This window comes from Anomaloglossus baeobatrachus, chromosome 5, assembly GCF_048569485.1.
Source record: "Anomaloglossus baeobatrachus isolate aAnoBae1 chromosome 5, aAnoBae1.hap1, whole genome shotgun sequence".
Taxonomy (NCBI): domain Eukaryota; kingdom Metazoa; phylum Chordata; class Amphibia; order Anura; family Aromobatidae; genus Anomaloglossus; species Anomaloglossus baeobatrachus.
In genome coordinates, this window is record NC_134357.1 from 787,703 (window position 1) to 809,001 (window position 21,299).

A 21,299-nucleotide genomic window follows, 5' to 3' on the forward strand; every position below is an offset into this window, starting at 1 on the left:
AGGCATGAAGAGAGGGGAGAACTGAGGAGGACAGGAGGAGAGGACAGGAGGAGAGGACAGAGGGGAGGACAGGAGGAGAGGACAGAGCAGGGGCCTGAAAAGAGGGGAGAACTGAGGACAGAGGAGAGGATAGGAGGAGAGGACAGACGGGGAGGACAGGAGGAGAGGATAGAACTGAGGGGAGGCGTGGGGAGAGGAGAGGCCTGAAGAGAGGGGAGAACTGAGGAGGACAGAGGAGACAGAGGAGAGGACAGAGGAGAGGCCTGAAGAGGAGAGGGAATAACTGAGGAGGACAGAGGAGACAGAGGAGAGGACAGGAGGAGAGGACAGGAGGGGAGGACAGGAGGGGAGGACAGGAGGAGAGGACAGGAGGAGAGGACAGAGGAGAGGCCTGAAGAGAGGAGAGGACAGGAGGAGAGGCCTGAAGAGAGGGGAAGACAGAGGAGAGGACAGAGGGGAGGACAGGAGGAGAGGACAGAGGAGAGGCCTGAAAAGAGGGGAGAACTGAGGAGGACAGAGGAGACAGAGGAGAGGACAGAGGGGAGGACAGGAGGAGAGGATAGAACTGAGGGGAGGCGTGCGGAGAGGAGAGGCCTGAAGAGAGGGGAGAACTGAGGAGGACAGAGGAGACAGAGGAGAGGACAGGAGGAGAGGACAGAGGGGAGGACAGGAGGAGAGAACAGAACTGAGGGGAAGCATGCGGAGAGGAGAGGCCTGAAGAGAGGGGAGAACTGAGGAGGACAGAGGAGACAGAGGAGAGGACAGGAGGGAAGGACAGAGGGAAGGACAGGAGGAGAGGATAGAACTGAGGGGAGGCGTGGGGAGAGGAGAGGCCTGAAGAGAAAGGAGAACTGAGGAGGACAGAGGAGAGGACAGGAGGAGAGGACAGGAGGAGAGGACAGGACAGAGGGGAGAACTGAGGAGGACAGAGGAGACAGAGGAGAGGACAGGAGGGGAGGACAGGAGGGGAGGACAGGAGGGGAGGACAGGAGGAGAGGACAGAAGAGAGGCCTGAGGAGAGGACAGAGGAGAGGCCTGAAGAGAGGAGAGGACAGAGGTGAGGCCTGAAGAGAGGGGAGGACAGAGGAGAGGACAGAGGAGACAGAGGAGAGGATAGAACTGAGGGGAGGCCTGAAGAGAGGGGAGAACTGAGGAGGACAGAGGAGAGGACAGAGGGGAGAACAGAGGGGAGGACAGGAGGAGAGGACAGGAGGACAGAGGAGAGGACAGGAGGAGAGGACAGAACTGAGGGGAGGCGTGCGGAGAGGAGAGGCCTGAAGAGAGGGGACAACTGAGGAGGACAGAGGAGACAGGAGGAGGACAGGAGGAGAGGACAGAGGGGAGGACAGAGGGGAGGACAGGAGGAGAGGATAGAACTGAGGGGAGGCGTGGGGAGAGGAGAGGCCTGAAGAGAGGGGAGAACTGAGGAGGACACAGGAGACAGAGGAGAGGACAGGAGGAGAGGACAGAGGAGAGGCCTGAAGAGAGGAGAGGACAGGAGGAGAGGACAGGAGGAGAGGACAGAACTGAGGGGAGGCGTGCGGAGAGGAGAGGCCTGAAGAGAGGGGAGAACTGAGGACAGAGGAGAGGACAGGAGGAGAGGACAGAGGGGAGGACAGGAGGAGAGGGACAGAGGAGAGGCCTGAAGAGAGGAGAGGACAGGAGGAGAAGACAGAGGAGAGGCCTGAAGAGAGGGGAGGACAGAGGAGAGGACAGAGGAGAGGATAGAACTGAGGGGAGGCGTGCGGAGAGGAGAGGCCTGAAGAGAGGGGAGAACTGAGGAGGACAGGAGAGGAGAGAGGACAGAGGAGAGGACAGGAGGAGAAGACTGAAGAGAGGATAGAACTTAGGGGAGGCGTGCGGAGAGGAGAGGCCTGAAGAGAGGGGAGAACTGAGGAGGACAGAGAAGACAGAAAAGAGGACAGGAGGAGAGGACAGAGGGGAGGATAGAACTGAGGGGAGGCGTGCGGAGAGGAGGAGAGGCCTGAAGAGAGGGGAGAACTGAAAAGGACAGAGAAGACAGAGGAGAGAACAGGAGGAGAGGACAGGAGGAGAAGACTGAGGAGAGGATAGAACTGAGGGGAGGCCTGAAGAGAGGGGAGAACTGAGGAGGACAGAGGAGACAGAGGAGAGGACAAGAGGAGAGGACAGAGGGGAGGACAGAGGAGAAGACAGGAGAGGACAGAGGAGAAGACAGGAGGAGAGGATAGAACTGAGGGGAGGCGTGCAGAGAGGAGAGGCCTGAAGAGAGGGGAGAACTGAGGACAAGGACAGAGGAGAGGGCAGGAGGAGAGGATAGAACTGAGGAGGACAGAGGAGAGGACTGAGGAGAGGACTGAGGAGAGGATAGAACTAAGGGGAGGCGTGCGGAGAGGAGAGGCCTGAAGAGAGGGGACAACTGAGGAGGACAGAGGAGAGGACTGAGGAGAGGATAGAACTGAAGAGGAGAGAGGACAGAGTAGAGAGGACAGAGGAGAGGACAGGAGGAGAAGACTGAGGAGAGGACAGGAGGAGAAGACTGAGGAGAGGACAGGAGGAAGACTGAGGAGAGGACAGGAGGAGAAGACTGAGGAGAGGATAGAACTGAGGGGAGGCGTGCGGAAAGGAGAGGCCTGAAGAGAGGGGAGAACTGAGGAGGACAGAGAAGACAGAGGAGAGGACAGAGGAGAAGACTACGGAGAGGACAGAGGAGAAGACTAAGGAGAGGACAGGAGGAAGACTGAGGAGAGGACAGAGGAGAGGACAGGAGGAGAGGACTGAGGAGAGGACAGGAGGAGAGGATTGAACTGAGGAGGACAGAAGAGAGAGGACAGAGGAGAGGACAGAAGGAGAGGACTGAGGAGAGGATAGAACTGAGGGGAGGTGTGCGGAGAGGAGAGGTCTGAAGAGAGGAGAACTGAGGAGGACAGAGAAGACAGAGGAGAGGACTAAGGGGAGTACAGGAGAAGACAGAGGAGAGGACAGAGGAGAGGACAGGAGGACAGAGGAAAAGACTAAGGAGAGGACTGAGGAGAGGATAGAACTGAGGAGAGGAAAAGACTGAGGAGCACATAGGAGAAGACTGAGGAGAGGACTGAGGAGAGGATAGAACTAAAGGGAGGCGTGCGGAGAGGAGAGGCCTGAAGAGAGGGTAGAACTGAGGAGGACAGAGAAGACAGAGGAGAGGACAGAGGAGAAGACTAAGGAGAGTACAGAGGAGAAGACTAAGGAGAGGACTGAGGAGAGGATAGAACTGAGGAGAGGAAAAGAAGACTGGGGAGAGGAAAAGACAGGAGAGGAAAAGACTGAGGAGCACAGAGGAGAAGACTGAGGAGAGGAGAGGACTGAGGAGAGGATAGAACTGAGGGGAGGCGTGCGGAGAGGAGAGGCCTGAAGAGAGGGGAGAACTGAGGACGACCGTGGAGAGGACAGAGGAGAGGACAGGAGGAGAGGACAGGAGGAGAGGACAGGAGGAGAGGACAGGAGGAGAGGACAGGAGGAGAGGACAAGAGGAGAGGACAAGAGGAGAGGACAGGAGGAGAGGACAGGAGGAGAGGACTAAGGAGAGGATAGAACTGAGAGGAAAAGACAGGAGAGGAAAAGACTGAGGAGCACAGAGGAGAAGACTGAGGAGAGGATAGAACTGAGGGGAAGCGTGCGGAGAGGAGAGGCCTGAAGAGAGGGGAGAACTGAGGAGGACAGAGAAGACAGAGGAGAGGACAGGAGGAGAAGACTAAGGAGAGGACAGAGGAGAAGACTAAGGAGAGGACAGGAGGAAGACTGAGGAGAGGACAGAGGAAAGGACAGGAGGAGAGGACTAAGGAGAGGATAGAACTGAGGGGAGGCGTGCGGAGAGGAGAGGCCTGAAGAGAGGGGAGAACTGAGGAGGACAGAGAAGACAGAGGAGAGGACAGAGGAGAGGACTAAGGGGAGGACAGGAGGAGAGGACAGAGGAGAGGACAGGAGGAGAAGACTAAGCAGAGGACTGAGGAGAGGATAGAACTTGGGAGAGGAAAAGACTGAGGAGAGGAAAAGACTGAGGAGCACAGAGGAGAAGACTGAGGAGAGGACTGAGGAGAGGATAGAACTGAGGGGAGGCATGCGGAGAGGAGAGGCGTGAAGAGAGGGGAGAACTGAGGAGGACAGAGGAGAGGATATAACTGAGGAGGACAGAGGAGAAGACTGAGGAGAGGCTTGAAGAGAGGGGAGAACTGAGGAGAGGACAGAGGAGAGGACAGAGGAGAGGACAGAGGAGAGGACAGAGGAGAGGACAGAAGACAGAGGAGAGGACAGGAGGAGAGGACAGGAGGACAGAGGAGAGGACAGGAGGACAGAGGAGAGGACAGGAGGACAGAGGAGAGGACTGAGGACAGAGGAGAAGACTAAGGAGAGGGACTGAGGAGAGGATAGAACTGAGGAGAGGAAAAGACAGGAGAGGAAAAAAGACTGAGGAGCACAGAGGAGAAGACTGTGGAGAGGAGAGGCCTGAAGAGAGGGGAGAACTGAGGACGACCGAGGAGAGGACAGGAGGAGAGGACTGAGGAGAGGACTGAGGAGAGGACTGAGGAGAGGACTGAGGAGAGGATAGAACTGAGAGGAAGCGTGCGGAGAGGAGAGGCGAGAACTGAGGAGGACAAAGAAGACAGAGGAGAGAGAGAGGACAGAGGAGAAGACAGAGGAGAGGACAGAGGAGAGGACAGGAGGAGAGGACTAAGGAGAGGACTGAGGAGAGGATAGAACTGAGGAGACAAAAAAAGACTGAGGAGCACAGAGGAGAGGACTGAGGAGAGGATAGAACTGAGAGGAAGCGTGCGGAGAGGAGAGGCGAGAACTGAGGAGGACAAAGAAGACAGAGGAGAGGAGAGAGGACAGAGGAGAAGACAGAGGAGAGGACAGGAGGAGAGGACTAAGGAGAGGACTAAGGAGAGGACTGAGGAGAGGATAGAACTGAGGAGACAAAAAAAGACTGAGGAGCACAGAGGAGAGGACTGAGGAGAGGATAGAACAGAGGGGAGGCATGCGGAGAGGAGAGGCCTGAAGAGAGGGAGAACTGAGGAGGACAGAGGAGAGGAGGACAGGAGGAGAGGACAGGAGGACAGAGGAGAGGACAGGAGGACAGAGGAGAGGACAGGAGGACAGAGGAGAGGACAGAGGAGAGGACAGGAGGACAGAGGAGAGGACAGGAGGACAGAGGAGAGGACTGAGGACAGAGGAGAAGACAGACGAGAGGACAGAGGAGAGGACAGGAGGACAGACGAGAAGACTAAGGAGAGGACTGAGGAGAGGATAGAACTGAGGAGAGGAAAAGACAGGAGAGGAAAAAAGACTGAGGAGCACAGAGGAGAAGACTGTGGAGAGGAGAGGCCTGAAGAGAGGGGAGAACTGAGGACGACCGAGGAGAAGACAGGAGGAGAGGACAGGAGGAGAGGACTGAAGAGAGGACTGAAGAGAGGACTGAGGAGAGGACTGAGGAGAGGACTGAGGAGAGGATAGAACTGAGAGGAAGCGTGCGGAGAGGAGAGGCGAGAACTGAGGAGGACAAAGAAGACAGAGGAGAGGAGAGAGGACAGAGGAGAGGACAGAGGAGAGGACAGAGGAGAGGACAGGAGGAGAGGACTAAGGAGAGGACTAAGGAGAGGACTGAGGAGAGGATAGAACTGAGGAGACAAAAAGACTGAGGAGCACAGAGGAGAGGACTGAGGAGAGGATAGAACTGAGGGGAGGCGTGCGGAGAGGAGAGGCCTGAAGAGAGGGGAGAACTGAGGAGGACAGAGAAGACAAGAGGACAGAGGAGAGGACTGAGGAGAGGGTAGAACTGAGGAGGACAGAGGAGAGAGGACAGAGGAGAGAGGACAGGAGGACAGGACAGAGGAGAGGACAGGAGGACAGAGGAGAAGACTAAGGAGAGGACTGAGGAGAGGAAAAGAAGACTGGGGAGAGGAAAAGACTGAGGAGAGAGGACTGAGGAGAGGATAGAACTAAGGGGAGGCGTGCGGAGAGGAGAGGCCTGAAGAGAGGGTAGAACTGAGGAGGACAGAGAAGAAGATAGGAGGACAGAGGAGAGAACTGAGGAGAGGGTAGAACTGAGGAGGACAGGAGAGGACAGAGGAGAGGACAGGACAGAGGAGAGGACAGGACGACAGAGGAGAAGACTAAGGAGAGGACTGAGGAGAGGAAACGAAGACAGGAGGAGAGGACAGGAGGAGAGGACAGGAGAGAAAAGACCGAGGAGAGGAGAGGACTGAGGAGAGGATAGAACTGAGGGGAAGCGTGCGGAGAGGAGAGGCCTGAAGAGAGGGGAGAACTGAGGAGGACACAGAAGACAAAGGAGAGGAGAGAGGACAGGAGGATAGAGGAGAGGACAGGAGGAGAGGATTGAGGAGAGGACTAAGGAGAGGATAGAACTGAGGAGAGGAAAAGACTGAGGAGCACAGAGGAGAGGACTGAGGAGAGGATAGAACTGAGGGGAAGCGTGTGGAAAGGAGAGGCCTGAAGAGAGGGGAGAACTGAAGAGGACAGAGAAGACAGAGGAGAAGTCAGGAGGAGAGGACAGAGGAAAGGACAGAGGAGAGGACTGAGGACAGAGAAGACAGACGAGAGGACAGAGGAGAGGATAGAACTGAGGAGAGGAAAAGAAGACTGGGGAGAGGAAAAGACTGAGTAGAGGAAAAGACTGAGGAGCACAGAGGAGAAGACTGAGGAGAGGAGAGGACTGAGGAGAGGATAGAACTGAGGGGAGGCGTGCGGAAAGGAGAGGCCTGAAGAGAGGGGGGAACTGAGGAGGACAGAGAAGACAGTGGAGAGGACAGAGGAGAGGACAGGAGGACAGAGAAGACTAAAGGAGAGGACTGAGGAGAGGATAGAACTGAGGAGAGGAAAAGAATACTGAGGAGAGGAAAAGAATACTGAGGAGAGGAAAAGAATACTGAGGAGAGGAAAAGAATACTGAGGAGAGGAAAAGAATACTGAGGAGAGGAAAAGAATACTGAGGAGAGGAAAAGAATACCGAGGAGAAGAAAAGACTGAGGAGAAGAAAAGACTGAGGAGAAGAAAAGACTGAGGAGGACAGAGGAGAAGACTGGGGAGAGGAGAGGACTGAGGAGAGGATAGAACTGAGGGGTGGCATGCAGAAAGGAGAGGCCTGAAGAGAGGGGAGAACTCAGGAGAACAAAGGAGAGGACAGGACAGAGGAGAGGAGGACAGAGAAGACTGAGGAGAGGAAAAGACTGAGGAGGACAGAGGAGAAGACAGGAGGACAGAGGAGAAGACTGAGGAGGAGAGGACAGAGGATTGGACAGAGGAGAGGAGAAGACTGAGGTGAGGATAGAACTGAGGAGGACAGAGGAGAAGACTGAGGAGAGGAAAAGACTGAGGAGAGGATAGAACTGAGGAGAGGAAAAGACTGAGGAGAGGATAGAACTGAGGAGAGGAAAAGACAGAGGATAGAACTGAGGAGGACAGAGAAGATTGAGGAGAGGAATAGACTGAGGAGGACAGTGGAGAGGAAAGACAGAGAAGGACAGAATTAAAGGGAGGGCTGAGGAGAGATCAGAGCAGAAAGGAGAGGACTGAGAAGAGAGAAGAATAAAGTACTAAGGAGAAAAGACTGAAGAGAGGAGAAGACTGAGGAGAGGATAGAACTGAGGGGAGGACAGAATTAAAGGGAGGGCTGAGGGGAGGAATGCGGAAAGGAGAGGACTGAAGAGAGGATAGAACTGAGGAGGACAGAGAAGACAGAGGAGAGGAGAAGACCGAGGAGAGCATAGAACTGAGGAGAGGACAGAATTAAAGGGAGGACTGCAGAGAGGATAGAACTGAGAAGGACAGAGGAGAAGACTGAGGAGAGGATAGACCTGAGGGGAGGACAGAATTAAAGGGAGGGCTGAGGTGAGGAGTGTTGAAAGGAGAGGACTGAGGAGAAGAGAGAAGAATAAAGAACTCAGGAGATGAGAAGATTGAGGAGAGGAGAAGACTGAGGAGGAGAGAGAAGACTGAGGAGAGTACAGAATTAAAGGGAGGACTGACGAGAGGATAGAACTGAGGACAGAGAAGACTGACGAGAGGATAGAACTGAGGTGAAGAGAGAAGATTAAAGAACTGAGGAAAAGAGAGAAGAATGGAGAACTGAGGAGAGGAGAAGACTGAGGAGTGTACTGAGGAGGAAAGAGGAGAGGACAGAACAGAGGAGTGTACTGAGGAGGAGAGAGGAGAGGACAGAACTGAGGAGTGTACTGAGGAGGAGAGAGGAGAGGACAGAACAGAGGAGTGTACTGAGGAGGAGAGAGGAGAGGACAGAACAGAGGAGTGTACTGAGGAGGAGAGAGGAGAGGACAGAACTGAGGAGATCCAGATAATAATACTGTGGAAAGAGGAAGCGCAATAGGGTCTTACCCGATAGAGAACTGAAGCCCGCAAGGGTTAAGATACACTCACCTTTACAGGTTGTGAGAGTCACAAGCTCTATGAATGATGATATCAGCTGCAGCCCCGAAGTGTATAATACAGTAGAAGAGGAAATCGGGCACATGCCGCGCTAATACCCCAATGCGATATTGATATAATATTCCTTGATTATTTGTACAGGTAAATGCGGTTCAGAGACTTCCATCTCCTTCATCAGGACATAAAAGGAACAGTATCAGAAAGATACAGCTAATGATAAGGACTCCATCGACTTACCGGCTCCATCTACACATGATGATACCGGCCTCTTCCTACTTCCCAAAATACCGCTGTTCAGTAATCCGAACAGGAAATACAAATACTGAAAGAACATTACTATACACAACACTCCATGTGTCCCTTTTTTGCCCCTGGCCAAAAATACAAAGGTAAATCAAATTACAAATTTTCTAGCACCGGGGTCAACCAAAAAAAGAAAAAGTGAAAGGAAACAGAGCAAGACGAAGAAAGGGGAGCAATAAAAAATAGAAATATTAACAAACGAATAGTATTTTCAATTTATCTAACTGTAGGTTGAATGAAGAGATTAAAGTGCTAAATAAGGGTTTATCTTTCTGTCACGCATATAAATAAAAAAACTTTTCTGAAGTACAAACCTTTATACGGAAACTTACCTTAAAAAGACATTTTTTTTAATCAAAAAAAGATGTCACCCAATATGGCTTTACCACACCTGAAGAGGCCGGTTTTCTCCATACTAAAGTTAAACATAAGGCTGCTTTCACATTAGCGTTTTTTTTTTAACTGCAGCAAGAATGGATTTTTTGCCGCAAAACCGGATCCTTTACAAATGCATTATCATTTCAATGCATCTGCAATGGAATCGCAGCAAGATGCGGTCACTTGCGGTTGGGTGCGGCACACACTGGATCCGATGTTTTGCAGTATTTTATCCTTTTAAAAAAACGCTATTTGTAGCGTTTTTTACCTCAAACAAAATACTGCATCTCACTGGATGGATCCGTGATATAGTGGCGCTAGCTGCAATGCAGTTCAATGAGCACTGGATCCTGTTCTACCGGAAGTCACCGCATTCTGATAGGCAGGATCCTGTTGTCTGTACTGAGCATGCCCAGAAAGTAGTTCTTCCTCACCCGTGTTTTCTGATATAGTAGAACTGCATCGGTTGAAGAAGAAGAAGGGGTGAGAGGGAGTAATAAAGATGGAGTCCCTAAGTGTGTCTGTGTATTTATTTCTAATAAAGTATTTTTTCTCTGTGTGATGTCTTTTTTTTAACCCTTTATTGGAGATTCTTAATGGCCAGGTTAAACTTGGCCTGACATTAGGAATCTCGGGCTTCATACCAGCTGGTAAAACAAAGCTGGTATTAACACCTTATTACCCAGCGTGCCACCTGGCACCAGGGCCGCTGGTAGAGTTGGATACAGCACCAGAAGATGGCACTTCTATGAAAGCGTCATGTTCTGGGGCAGCTGCGGACTGCAATTCGCAGCAGTGGGGGGGGGGGGGGGGGGCAGAAAGCTTGGGCCACCCTGCGCTGAAGATTCCAATCCCCAGCTGCCTAGTTGTACCTGGCTGGACACAAAAATTGGGCGAAGCCCACGTCGTTTTTTTTTTAATTATTTCATGAAATTCATGAAATAAAAAAAGGGCTTCCCTATATTTTTGGTTCCCAGCCGGGTACAAATAGGCAGCTGGGGGTTGGCGGCAGCCCATACCTGCCTGCTGTACCTGGCCAGCATACAAAAATATGGCGAAGCCCACGTCATTTCTTTTTTTAGCTTTTGGGCAAAAAACTTTAAAAAAAAAAAAAGTGTTTCCCTGGATTTTCCATTGCCAGTCAAGGTAACACCAAGCAGTGGGGGTTAGCAGCCAGTAGCTACTTGGGTTACCCTTAGCAATAGAAAATGCAACGAGAGCCCATGCATATTTTTTTTTTTACCCCTAACCTTAGGGTTAGGGTTATGTGTTTGGGGTTTTTGGTTTTTTTTTTATTTTTTAATGAATTTAAAAAAAAAAAAAAAAAACAACATGGGCTTCGCCCATCGAGCACTTGGACATTTTACTGATCACTCATCCCTACTCCTGACCACACAATCAGCAGAACAAGTAATCAGATCAGCTGACTCCAGTGTTGGCCGATTACTTGTTCTGTGTCTCTGTTAGGCTGCTTTCACACATCCGGCTTTTGCAATGCGGCACAATCCGGCACTTTGCAGGAAAACCGCAACCGTTTTTTTTTGCTGCCGGTTGCGTTTTTCCTGCATAGACTTTAATTAGTGCCGTATAGTGCCGCATGGGCTTGCGTTCGGTCCGGTTTTTGCCGCATGCGGCAGATTTAGCCGATGCGGCGGCCGGATGGAACATTCCCTGGCACGTTTTTTGCTCCGGCAAAAAGCGCCGCATCCGGCCGATGCGGCGCTTTTCCCAATGCATCCCTATGGATGCCGGATGCGGCGCGATGCGGAAAAAAACGCATCCGGCCGCCGCATGCGGTTTTTGCCACTGCGCATGCTCAGTAGCATGCCGCAAGCGGCAAAAACCGGACCGGCCGCATGTAAAAAACTTATGCAAAGGATGCGGTGTTTTCACCGCATCCGTTGCATAGGCTTCACAGCCGGATTGAGCCGCAGTGATCAAACCGGATGTGTGAAAGTAGCCTTACACCTGCCTGGATCAACAGACTCAGGTGGGATGTAATGGACAGACTAGAGGAAAGCCACTCACCAAGCAGGACTCCCAGAACCCTGAAACCCTTTAACCCCTCATGCTCCAGGGTCTTACACAAAAAGCCATGCCACAAGTTCAAAAACAATCTGCTCTTTCTCCTTATACTCCTACTTCTTTCTGGTGATATCTCTCCTAATCCCGGGCCACCCCATGCTAACTTTACCCCCTTCCCCACCTCCCATAGAAACCCAGATAATCTTATTAACATTCTCTGTACACCCTCACTTCCCTCTTAACTGTGCTCTCTGGAATCCACGGTCCATATGTAACAAGCTACCTTATATCCACAATCTCTTTCTCAATAACTCTCTTAACCTTCTAGCCCTCACTGAAATCTGGATTCAGGATTCTGACACTACTTCCCCTGCCGCCATTTCTCACGGTGGTTTACACTTTTCCCATTCACCAAGACCTGAAAACAGACATGGTGGTGGAGTCGGTTTACTCCTGTCCCCACAATGTACTTTCCAGGTCATCCCCCCAGCTCCATCACTCGCATTCCCATCCTTTGAGGTCCACACCATCAGGCTCTTCCATCCCCTTTCCCTCAGAGTAGCTCTCATATACCGTCCACCAGGCTCACCCACCCAGTTTCTTGACCATTTTTCAGCCTGGCTGCCGCACTTCATGTCCTCTGAATTGCCAACCCTTATCCTAGGAGACTTTAACATCCCCATAAACAGACCCTCCTCCCCATCTGCATCACAGCTTCTATCTCTCACCAGCTCCCTTGGCCTCTCACAGCTCTCATCCACTGAGACACATGAAGATTAGAGTTGAGCGGATCGGTTATAATCCGGGTCCGACGGATCGGGATCGGGTTGCCGCCAAAGTCCGGATCCGAAATCCGCGGCTATGTAAATGAATGGGGAGTCGGATCCGGGACGAGAGAGAGAGAGAAAAAAAAACAAAAACAAAAAACACGGATCCGAATCGTGCACCCCTAATCCCGGGTAGTGGTCGGACTCGGATCGGACCCTCGAATCGTGCGGATCCGGATTTTTCAGATACGGGTCCGCTCAACACTAATGAAGATGGTAACACCCTTGACCTGGTCTTTATCCGCCTCTGCTCAATCTCTCACTTTGACAACTCACCTCTTCCCCTCTCTGACCACAACATCCTCTCCTTCAAGCTCACAAACCCTCGCCCACCCCAGCACACTCCCACCTATCACACATTGAGAAACCTACAGGCCATTGACTCCCAAACACTTACAGACTCTCTACACTCAACACTGTCCCCTATCTCCTCCCTTTCCTGTCCTGATCTGGCTGTAAAGCACTACAATGACACACTCAGGAGTACACTAGACCAAGTAGTGCCCCTCACCTTCAGAAAGACCAAACACCGAGTAAAACAGCCCTGGCTCACATGCCAAACTCGATTTCTCCAGCGATGCTCTAGGAGTGCCAAACGCCTATGGAGGAAAACCCGCACACCAGAAAACTTCATCCACTACATGTTCATGTTAAGGACCTACAACTCTTCCCTTCACCTCGCCAAACAGACCTACTTCACCACCCTTATCTCCTCACTAGCCAACAAACCAAAAAAGCTATTTGACACCTTTCACTCCCTCCTCAGTCCCAAAGTACAGACCCCCATCACAGCCCTTCATGCTGATGACCTGGCCATGTATTTCACAGAGAAAATAGAAAACATCCGCAGAGAGATCAGCTCCCAGCCACCAAGCCTTGTGAATCCCATCCCTCCCCACATCCCATCCAGCTCACTTTCCACATTTGACCCAGTCACAGAGGAGGAAGTCTCCAGACTCCTATCCTCTTCTCGTCCTACCACTTGCCCTACTGATCCCTTCCCCTCACGCCTACTCCAGTCCCTCTCTCCGGTTGTCACCACTCACCTAACTAAAATCTTCAATCTCTCTCTTCTATCTTCCCTTCCTCCTTAAACACTCTATCATTACGCCATTATTAAAAAACCTTCTCTTGATCCGTCCTGCACAAGCAACTACAGACCAGTCTCCAATCTGCCCTTCATCTCCAAACTATTGGAGCGCCTGGTCTACTCTCGTCTCACCCGCTACCTGTCCACTCACTCTCTTCTAGATCCTTTACAGTCTGGCTTCCGCCCTTTACACTCAACAGAAACTGCCCTTCTCAAAGTGACCAATGACCTATTGACAGCAAAACGTAACGGTGACCACTCTCTGCTTATTCTTCTTGACCTTTCTGCCGCCTTCGACACTGTTGACCACCATCTCCTTCTCTCTATGCTCCATTCTATCGGCCTAAAGGACACTGTGCTCTCCTGGTTCTCTTCCTATCTTTCTGGCCGTTCATTCAGTGTATCATTTGCTGGCTCCACATCTTCTCCTCTTCCTCTCACTGTTGGGGTCCCTCAAGGTTCAGTCCTCGGACCTCTTCTTTTCTCCCTCTACACTGCCCCAATTGGAATGGCCATCAGCAGATTTGGCTTTCAGTACCATCTTTATGCTGATGACACACCGCTATACACCTCATCCCCTGAACTCACCCCCGCTGTACTACAAAACACAAGTGACTGCCTGACTGCAGTTTGCAATGTCATGTCTGCTCTCTGAAACTCAACCTTTCCAAAACTGAACTTCTGCTTCTCCCTCCATCTCCCAACCTTCCTAAACCTGACATCTCCCTCTCTGTATGTGGCACAACGATAAGTCCTAGGCAGCAAGCCCGCTGTCTGGGTGTTATACTTGACACTGATCTCTCCTTCACCTCCCACATACAATCTCTTGCCCACACCTGCCGCTTGCACCTCAAAAACATCTCTAGAATCCGCCCCTTTCTCACAATGGAAACGACAAAAACCCTCACTGTGGCCCTGATCCACTCTCGCCTTGACTACTGTAACTCTCTATTAATTGGTCTCCCCCTAAGTAGACTTTCCCCTCTACAGTCCATCCTTAATGCAGCAGCAAGGGTCACCTACCTGGCTAACCGCTACTCGGATGCCTCTGCACTGTGCCAGTCATTGCACTGGCTGCCCATATATCACAGGATCCAATTCAAATTGCTTGTTCTCACCCACAAAGCTCTCCACAGTGCAGCACCCCCTACATCTCCACCCTCCTCTCTGTCTATCACCCCACCCGTTCTCTACGCTCTGCAAACGACTTTCGACTAACATCCACACTAATTCCAACTTCCCACTCCCGGATCAAAGACTTCTTCCGAGCTGCACCAACCCTCTGGAACGCTCTACCCCGAGAAGTTAGGACAAATCATAACTTACTCAGCTTCAGGCGCACCCTAAAGACGCATCTTTTTAGGGCGGCCTATCACAATCCCTAATCAGATTCGTTTCACATAGTCCCTCTACAACTTCTCACAACATAACTCCACATCAAACTCCATGGCACCCAAATGCATCTCAAGGCTCTGGCCAACTGGTCCAGAAAACCATCCCCCATTTCCGTGAGATGCCTGGATTGTCATTGTAAATAAGCACTTGTACCTTGCCCCCCGCCCCACCCCCCATATCTCATTGTAGATTGTAAGCTCTCACGAGCAGGGTTTTCTTTTGTTTTTCCCCTCTAAATATTGTATTTTCTATAACTGTTACTTGTTTGTATATTATCCTCCTGAATTGTAAAGCGCTGCGGAATATGTTAGCGCTATAGAAATAAATATTATTATTATTACAGGGATTTGGAATTACACAGGGCCCTGGAGATCACTACCTGTGGAAGGCTGCAGTCCGATAAGAGTAGTAGACAGTCAGGGTCAAACCAGGAATAGCAGAACAGAGACAGAATCGGCAGACAAGGACGTAATCAGAAAATGTAGCAGAGATCAAATCCGGATCGGGCAGTGAGGTACAAAAACAGCAGCAGGAGGGTAGTTAGAAAACACGCAGAAGTCAGCACATAGGAATCACAAAACAGAATAGGGCGGATCAGGAGCCAGGAAATCAGAACTATCTCTGGCAGAGGTGAGCAGACAGGACGGGAGCTAAGAAGGGTGTGGTGTCTTCCCATTGGCTGTAGCTGAACGCTGGCAACTTCAGCTGGAAGACACACGCCACCCAGTCAGTCAGTGGCACTGCAGATCCCAAGATAACCCAGCCCAGTGGATGATCGGAGACTGCGCCCACCGGTGCCGCTGGCATCGACTCCTCCCATCACCAGCACCATCCACGGCAGGAACCCGGCATCGCCTGGCGATCGGAGCAGAAGTCGCTGGAGCGGACTCCGGTGGTGACGTAACAGTCCCCCTGTATCCATCGCAGAGTGTGCGGGCTGTGAAGTGAGCTGAGTTCGGCTGGCACTGGAGTCAGCTGATCTGAACTCAGTTGAACTCCAGCCCGCACACGCTGCGATGGATGCAGGGGGACACAGAACAAGTAATCGGCCGACACTGGAGTCGGCTGATCTGATTACTTGTTCTGTTGGCTATGAGGTCAGGAGTTCAGCTGAGTTCAGATCAGCTGACTACAGTTCCGGCTGAACTCAGCTGAACTGACCACACAGCCTGCAGTGACTGCTGTTAACCTGCATCCGGGCTGTGAAATCAGGAGTTCAGCTGACTCCTGATCAGCTGACTCAAGTGCCAGCCGATTAAATTCTGTGTCCTGCTGCATTCATTGCAGCAGCCATAAAAAGTAGAAGTAGAAGGATCCGGTAAAATAACGTACCGGTGAATTGCGGATGCATGCGTTGCACTTTGAATGCACAGGATCCGGTCAAATGCGGTTTGCGATATTTTACTTGCAGACAAAAAAATGCTGATGTGAAAGCAGCCTAAGTCACAATTTTATCCAACAGAAAGTAAAGGTCATCACTTGAAGACCTTCAGTGACTTAGTGTTGGCAGATTTGAAAGATCACTGACACACGCATGAAAACTAATCATATCTCAGGGAGAAAAAACAGCTCTTATCAGTCTAAAGAATAATCTGGATATTGTGATCCGTGCAGCCAATAAAGGTGGAGGGACTGTTGGTCAAGATAGAGAAAAATATATTGGAAAAGTACTAAATATATTATCTGACCCTGTACATTATACAGTGGTAAATATTGATAAATATGACAGCTGTTCATGCCTATAATTAATTGATTTTAAAGGCAATTCAGAAGAATATACTAAATAACTCTGAAAGAAATTTTCTACAAATAAAAGACCCTAAAATGAATTTTTTTTAACCACTTGCCCAAAATCCATCAAATTCTACAAAACCCCCCTAGGAGACCTATCATTTCTGGGATAGATTCTCTTACTTTAGCTGCCTATATTAATCAAATTATTCAACCATATGTTATGGACCTGAAAAGTTATCTTAGAGATTCCTCTCACCTAATCAATATAGTAAAGAACATTCCCTGGAGAGATTCTTTTCTATTCCTAACCATGGATGTATCAGCTCTATATTCAAATATTCCTCACGACCTTGGACTCTCTTGTTTCTCTTACTTTGTCAAACATGATGCTAGGGTCCCCGAGGCACAGAAAGAAGATTGCATAATAACTACTTTACTTTTCATGACAAACTTTATTATCAGCGCCTCGGTACAGCAATGGGATCCAGGGCATAAATACATTTGCATAAGACCCACTTATGCAAATTTATTTATGAGTATCTTTGAAATGCTTCATATCCAAAATTCCTGTTTTAGTAATATTATAGTTTATAAAAGATTTATTGATGACCTCTTCATTATTTGGAATAACAAGGAAATAATGTGGACTCCTTTTTAAATAAAATACATGTGAATGAATGGGGTTTGGTGTTCACACCAGTGATCCAAAAAAAAATGAAATTTCCTAGATTTAAACTTGTCCCATTGTAACAATAAGATCTTCACCAAAACCTTCTTTAAGAAGGTCGATATGAATGGGTATATTCACTTTACTAGTGGGCATTATGATAAGTGGTTGTGTAATATTCCTCTTAACTAATATAAAAGGATACATAGAAATTGTACCCGACACTGATTTTAGAGAACAAGTTGCGGTGTTACAGACACGCTTTATTGAAAAGAGATACCCTAATTATTTGTTAAAAAAGAGCTTATTCTGCTACCAACAATCTACAACAGGAAGATTTGGTAAAGCCTAAAGAATCTTCTACCCTTGTCAACCAAAATATTGACTATTCGTCTAATTTCATTACCACATACAGTAGTGACAATGTATTAATTAGAACTATCCTGAGAAAACATTGGAATACAGTATATTGTTGAATGATCCCATTCTGAAAGACAGCCTTCCTCCTCTCCCGGGGATCACCTTCAGACGGGCACCAACTATTAGGAACATAGTGGCCCTGAGTAGACTTAGGGAACATAAAGAGACTCCTATTAACTGTTAACTCTGTAGAAACCACCTGGATAGCATATGCAAGACATTTTTAAAATCATGCATTTGGATGTTTTTTATGTCACCTCTCCTCCCTGATGAAGCCTTTGGATCACTTATCTTCTTAGGTTGGCGAAACGTACGTTGGTGGGCTCAGGGGCTGCTCTGTTTGGGAACACTCTGTTTGTGGATCCTATCATGTAATGTTCATGACTGCAAGCAGCACTTTCCTGACTATACCATTTATGTGAATGTGTTGCATATGCTATCTACGTGTTTTTTGCATTATTTGTATACTTGTCATTATCCAATCTGGCGTCTTATATATGTATGATGTATATTTTGTAAATTACACCCACTAGGGCTATATGATATATTTCCCTGATCGGGGCATTTTCTATAGATTACAATATATACTTTTTTCGATCTGTTTGCTAGTGTGATCATATGTAATCATTGTGGTATATCCCTGCCATCTTTTGATCCACTGTCAGATGCTGATTTGTTCCCCCCATGCGGTTTCTAGCTCATTTTATCATGGCCATTATTCTTGATCCTTCATTGATTTATACATAAATATTATACTGTACTATTTGAGAAAGTTTTGATAATCTTTGCACTACATAGACTCCGGTTTCTATAATTGCAATGGAGTAAGTGCTGGCTAAGGGTGGACCCGGGTTGGACATCCGTAGACCTACATTTGTTAAATGGATATGAGGATAATCATTTTCATTGGGTCTTCTGTGTTTTTCATAGCTAGCCTCAGAACCAATATGGACTTTAGGGCCCGTAACTGGGCATGGCTCACCAATTTTGATGATGCACTCAAGGATCAAGGTGGTCTAACCACTGACGGTGGTGAAACCGTTTCTAATGAATCCCTGATTTATAAGTACAGAGAACATTTGAAGAAACGGTTAAAATTATGTTGGAATAGGGCTCTATTAATTAAATATATTGACAAGGGGTTGGTACCACGTGGTTTGAGGGTTCAGGTCTTCCCTTCTTTTGGATTCATATGATGAATTAATTCATATTCATGATGATGATAGATTGGAAGACCTGGCCCAAACCTGCTCCAAAGGATTTCTGATCCTACTGCGAGAATACAACACCAAGTCCCTGACAAATATGGAGTCCAAATTAGAGGATTTGGAGAGAACCCTCAAAGAGAAACTTTCTGCTGAATCTATTTCTAAATTGAATAGAGATATGGAACAGGAGTTGTCCAGGGTTGAAAAAGAAATTAAGGAATATAAATTAAGAAAATTCAATAGAGACATTACGGATTATTTCACCCATCGTGAGTAAAAATGGCATTTCAGACAATACAGGGGCCGTTCTATGACCAGAAGGGATAGTCCCACAGACGGCAGGTCTTCCTCCATACAATCACGTGATGATTCCTCCTCCGGGGCATCTGGTGGGACACTTGATTGGAACCAGAGCATTGGAGCAAGGTTTAAAACAAATCGTAACAGACGTCATGGAAAAAAAAAAAAATCAAACAAGTATGTTGACAACCAGCTCAAGGTGATCAATTTGTCCGGGCGTGTCCTCACTGATGCCCAGGTGGAGGTTTTATCTTTAGGGCTCACTTTGTCACCAACTAATTATTTTCATTTCTTTTCAGCTTTAAAAGATATTAATTTACTTGTGAGAAAGTTCATATAGAAGAGACTATCACAAACTACCTATGGAGGCAGACAGCCGTTTGGAGGCCTTACAGGCGCTGGAAGATGTTACGCGAGCAGGATCCTGACAATAAAAGGTGTGTTCCCCAGACATCTACTGCCCAGATCTACTACGTTCCCCCCTTTGTCTCTTTGCCCAGCCATCGAAATCTTTACCCATCTCGTTATTGGTGACTTAAAAAAGATTCCAACTAGAAGAAAATTCGATAAACCTACAACAGAGACGGGCCCTTGAAGAGCTACAGGGTTATAAGGACATTGTGATTAAGACGGTATACAAAAGGGCGGGGGGGGGGAGGGGGGGGGACATGGTGATCTGGGAAGCTGAAGTACAGATCCCTGCGGTCCCCACTACTCCCAGTACAGATCCCTGTGGTACCCAATGCTGACACTATAGCCCATTTAGAGAATATACCTTTTATGATAACTCCATTTCCTTTTTTTTTTTTTTTTTTTTTTTAGAAAATTCCTTACCCATCTGCTTATAGTTTTGCCTGGTCACGACTTCTGGAGCTTTAGTATAAGGCTATTGTGTGGCACAGCATCAAATGCCTTTTCAAAGTCCAAATAAATCCTATCAGCTGCATTACCAATATCCAGACCTGCACTTACCCCCTCATAGAACCCCAACAGGTTGGTTAGACACGACTTATCTCTCATGAATCCATGCTGTCAGTTATTAGATTATTTTCTGCAATATATTTTTGCATGTCTTCCCTTAAAATGCCCTCACACCTCGCACGCCACTTATGTCAGGCTTACTAGACGGTAGTTGCCTGGATCCACCCTCTTACCTTCCTTAAATATCGGTACAACAGCAATCCTCCAATCCTGAGGCACCAACCCTGTTACAAGCGAGTCTAAAGAGGAGTTACAGTGGTCTGTCAAGTACTGAGCTCAATTCCCTCAATACTCGTGGATGAATGCCATCTAGCCCTGGGGATTTGTCAATGCTTAAATTACTCAGACGTAGGCGTACTTCTAGTGTTAAATTAATTATATCAGGGGGTACTTTGATTTTCAACTTGCTGAATGATCCCTGGAAAAGTCAGTTCCTTGGTGAACACTGATGCAAAGTGCCTGTTTAATATCTCTGTCTTTTTTTGTCCTCTATAATTAACTTATATTTTAAGGGGCTGATAACATCCTGTTTTCCTTTGTGCATTGATGTATTAATAAAAAATAAAAAAAATTGGGAATTTATTTTACTATCCTTGTCAATTTTTGTTTCAGTAGTTAATTTTGTAGCTTGATTTCTTTTTTTACATTTCCTATTGATATCTTTATACTCCTGAAATGCTATTTCTGTATTCTCAGCCTTCAAGATTTCTCAGCCTTTTGTTTTATGATACTTTGTACTGCCTTATTTATCCATAGTGGTTTCTTTTTATTCCTGGATATTTTATTACCAGAGGGTATACATTTTTTACAGGACTCTAGTAGTATATCCTTAAACTTTCCCTATTTATGTTCAGTATCCCCAGTTACCATGACTTTGTCCCAATCTACACATTTAAGCTTTTCCCTTAATTTGTTGAAATCAGTTTTCCTAAAATTCCAGGTTTTACCATTTCCCCTTTTAAATGTTCTATTGAATATTATGTTGAAGCTTCCCATATTATGATCGCTGGTGCCCAAGTGCTCCTGGACCTGTCAAGTGCTCCCGGACCTGTGGATCTGAAATTGTATCCGGTCTATTTGACAGGACTAGATCTAGCAAATTATCTTCCCTGGTCGGTTCATCTACCATCTGAGAAAGGTAATGGTCTTGAATAGTAGATAAGAATTTACAGCTTTTAGCACATCCAGAATATTCTATGTCCCATTGAATGTCTGGAGAGTTTTGCCTTTTCAATTTTTTGCAGGATTTCACCCTCCAATTTTTTAAGTATGTGAGGAAGCTTATAGCAAACTCTAATTAGCAGCTTTCCATTATTCGCCTTCCTGTGTACCCATACTTTTTTTTAATCCAATCAATTTTTATTGTAGGAAGTTACATTACAAAAAAAAGGAGAGATTCAGGTATCATTGGCAATAATACACAAAGAAAACAACGCTGTAACATGTGGTAGTGTCACCTTTGATTATGATTCACATTTCCTGTCACACCACCACCAATCATGTCTGATGCAAGTTGCAACTTTTTTAGGTTAATCAATACCCAATACGTA

General features: G+C 48.0%; 1 long non-coding RNA gene across 1 annotated transcript; it reads left to right on the forward strand.

Annotated features, from left to right (window-relative positions):
* The first annotated feature begins 8,564 nt into the window (after nt 1-8,564).
* On the forward strand, nt 8,565-20,336 carry LOC142310616 (uncharacterized). The gene is made up of 2 exons (XR_012754164.1): nt 8,565-8,810; nt 19,068-20,336. It is a non-coding gene; the product is annotated as an uncharacterized LOC142310616 (long non-coding RNA).
* Nucleotides 20,337-21,299: the final 963 nt, after the last annotated feature.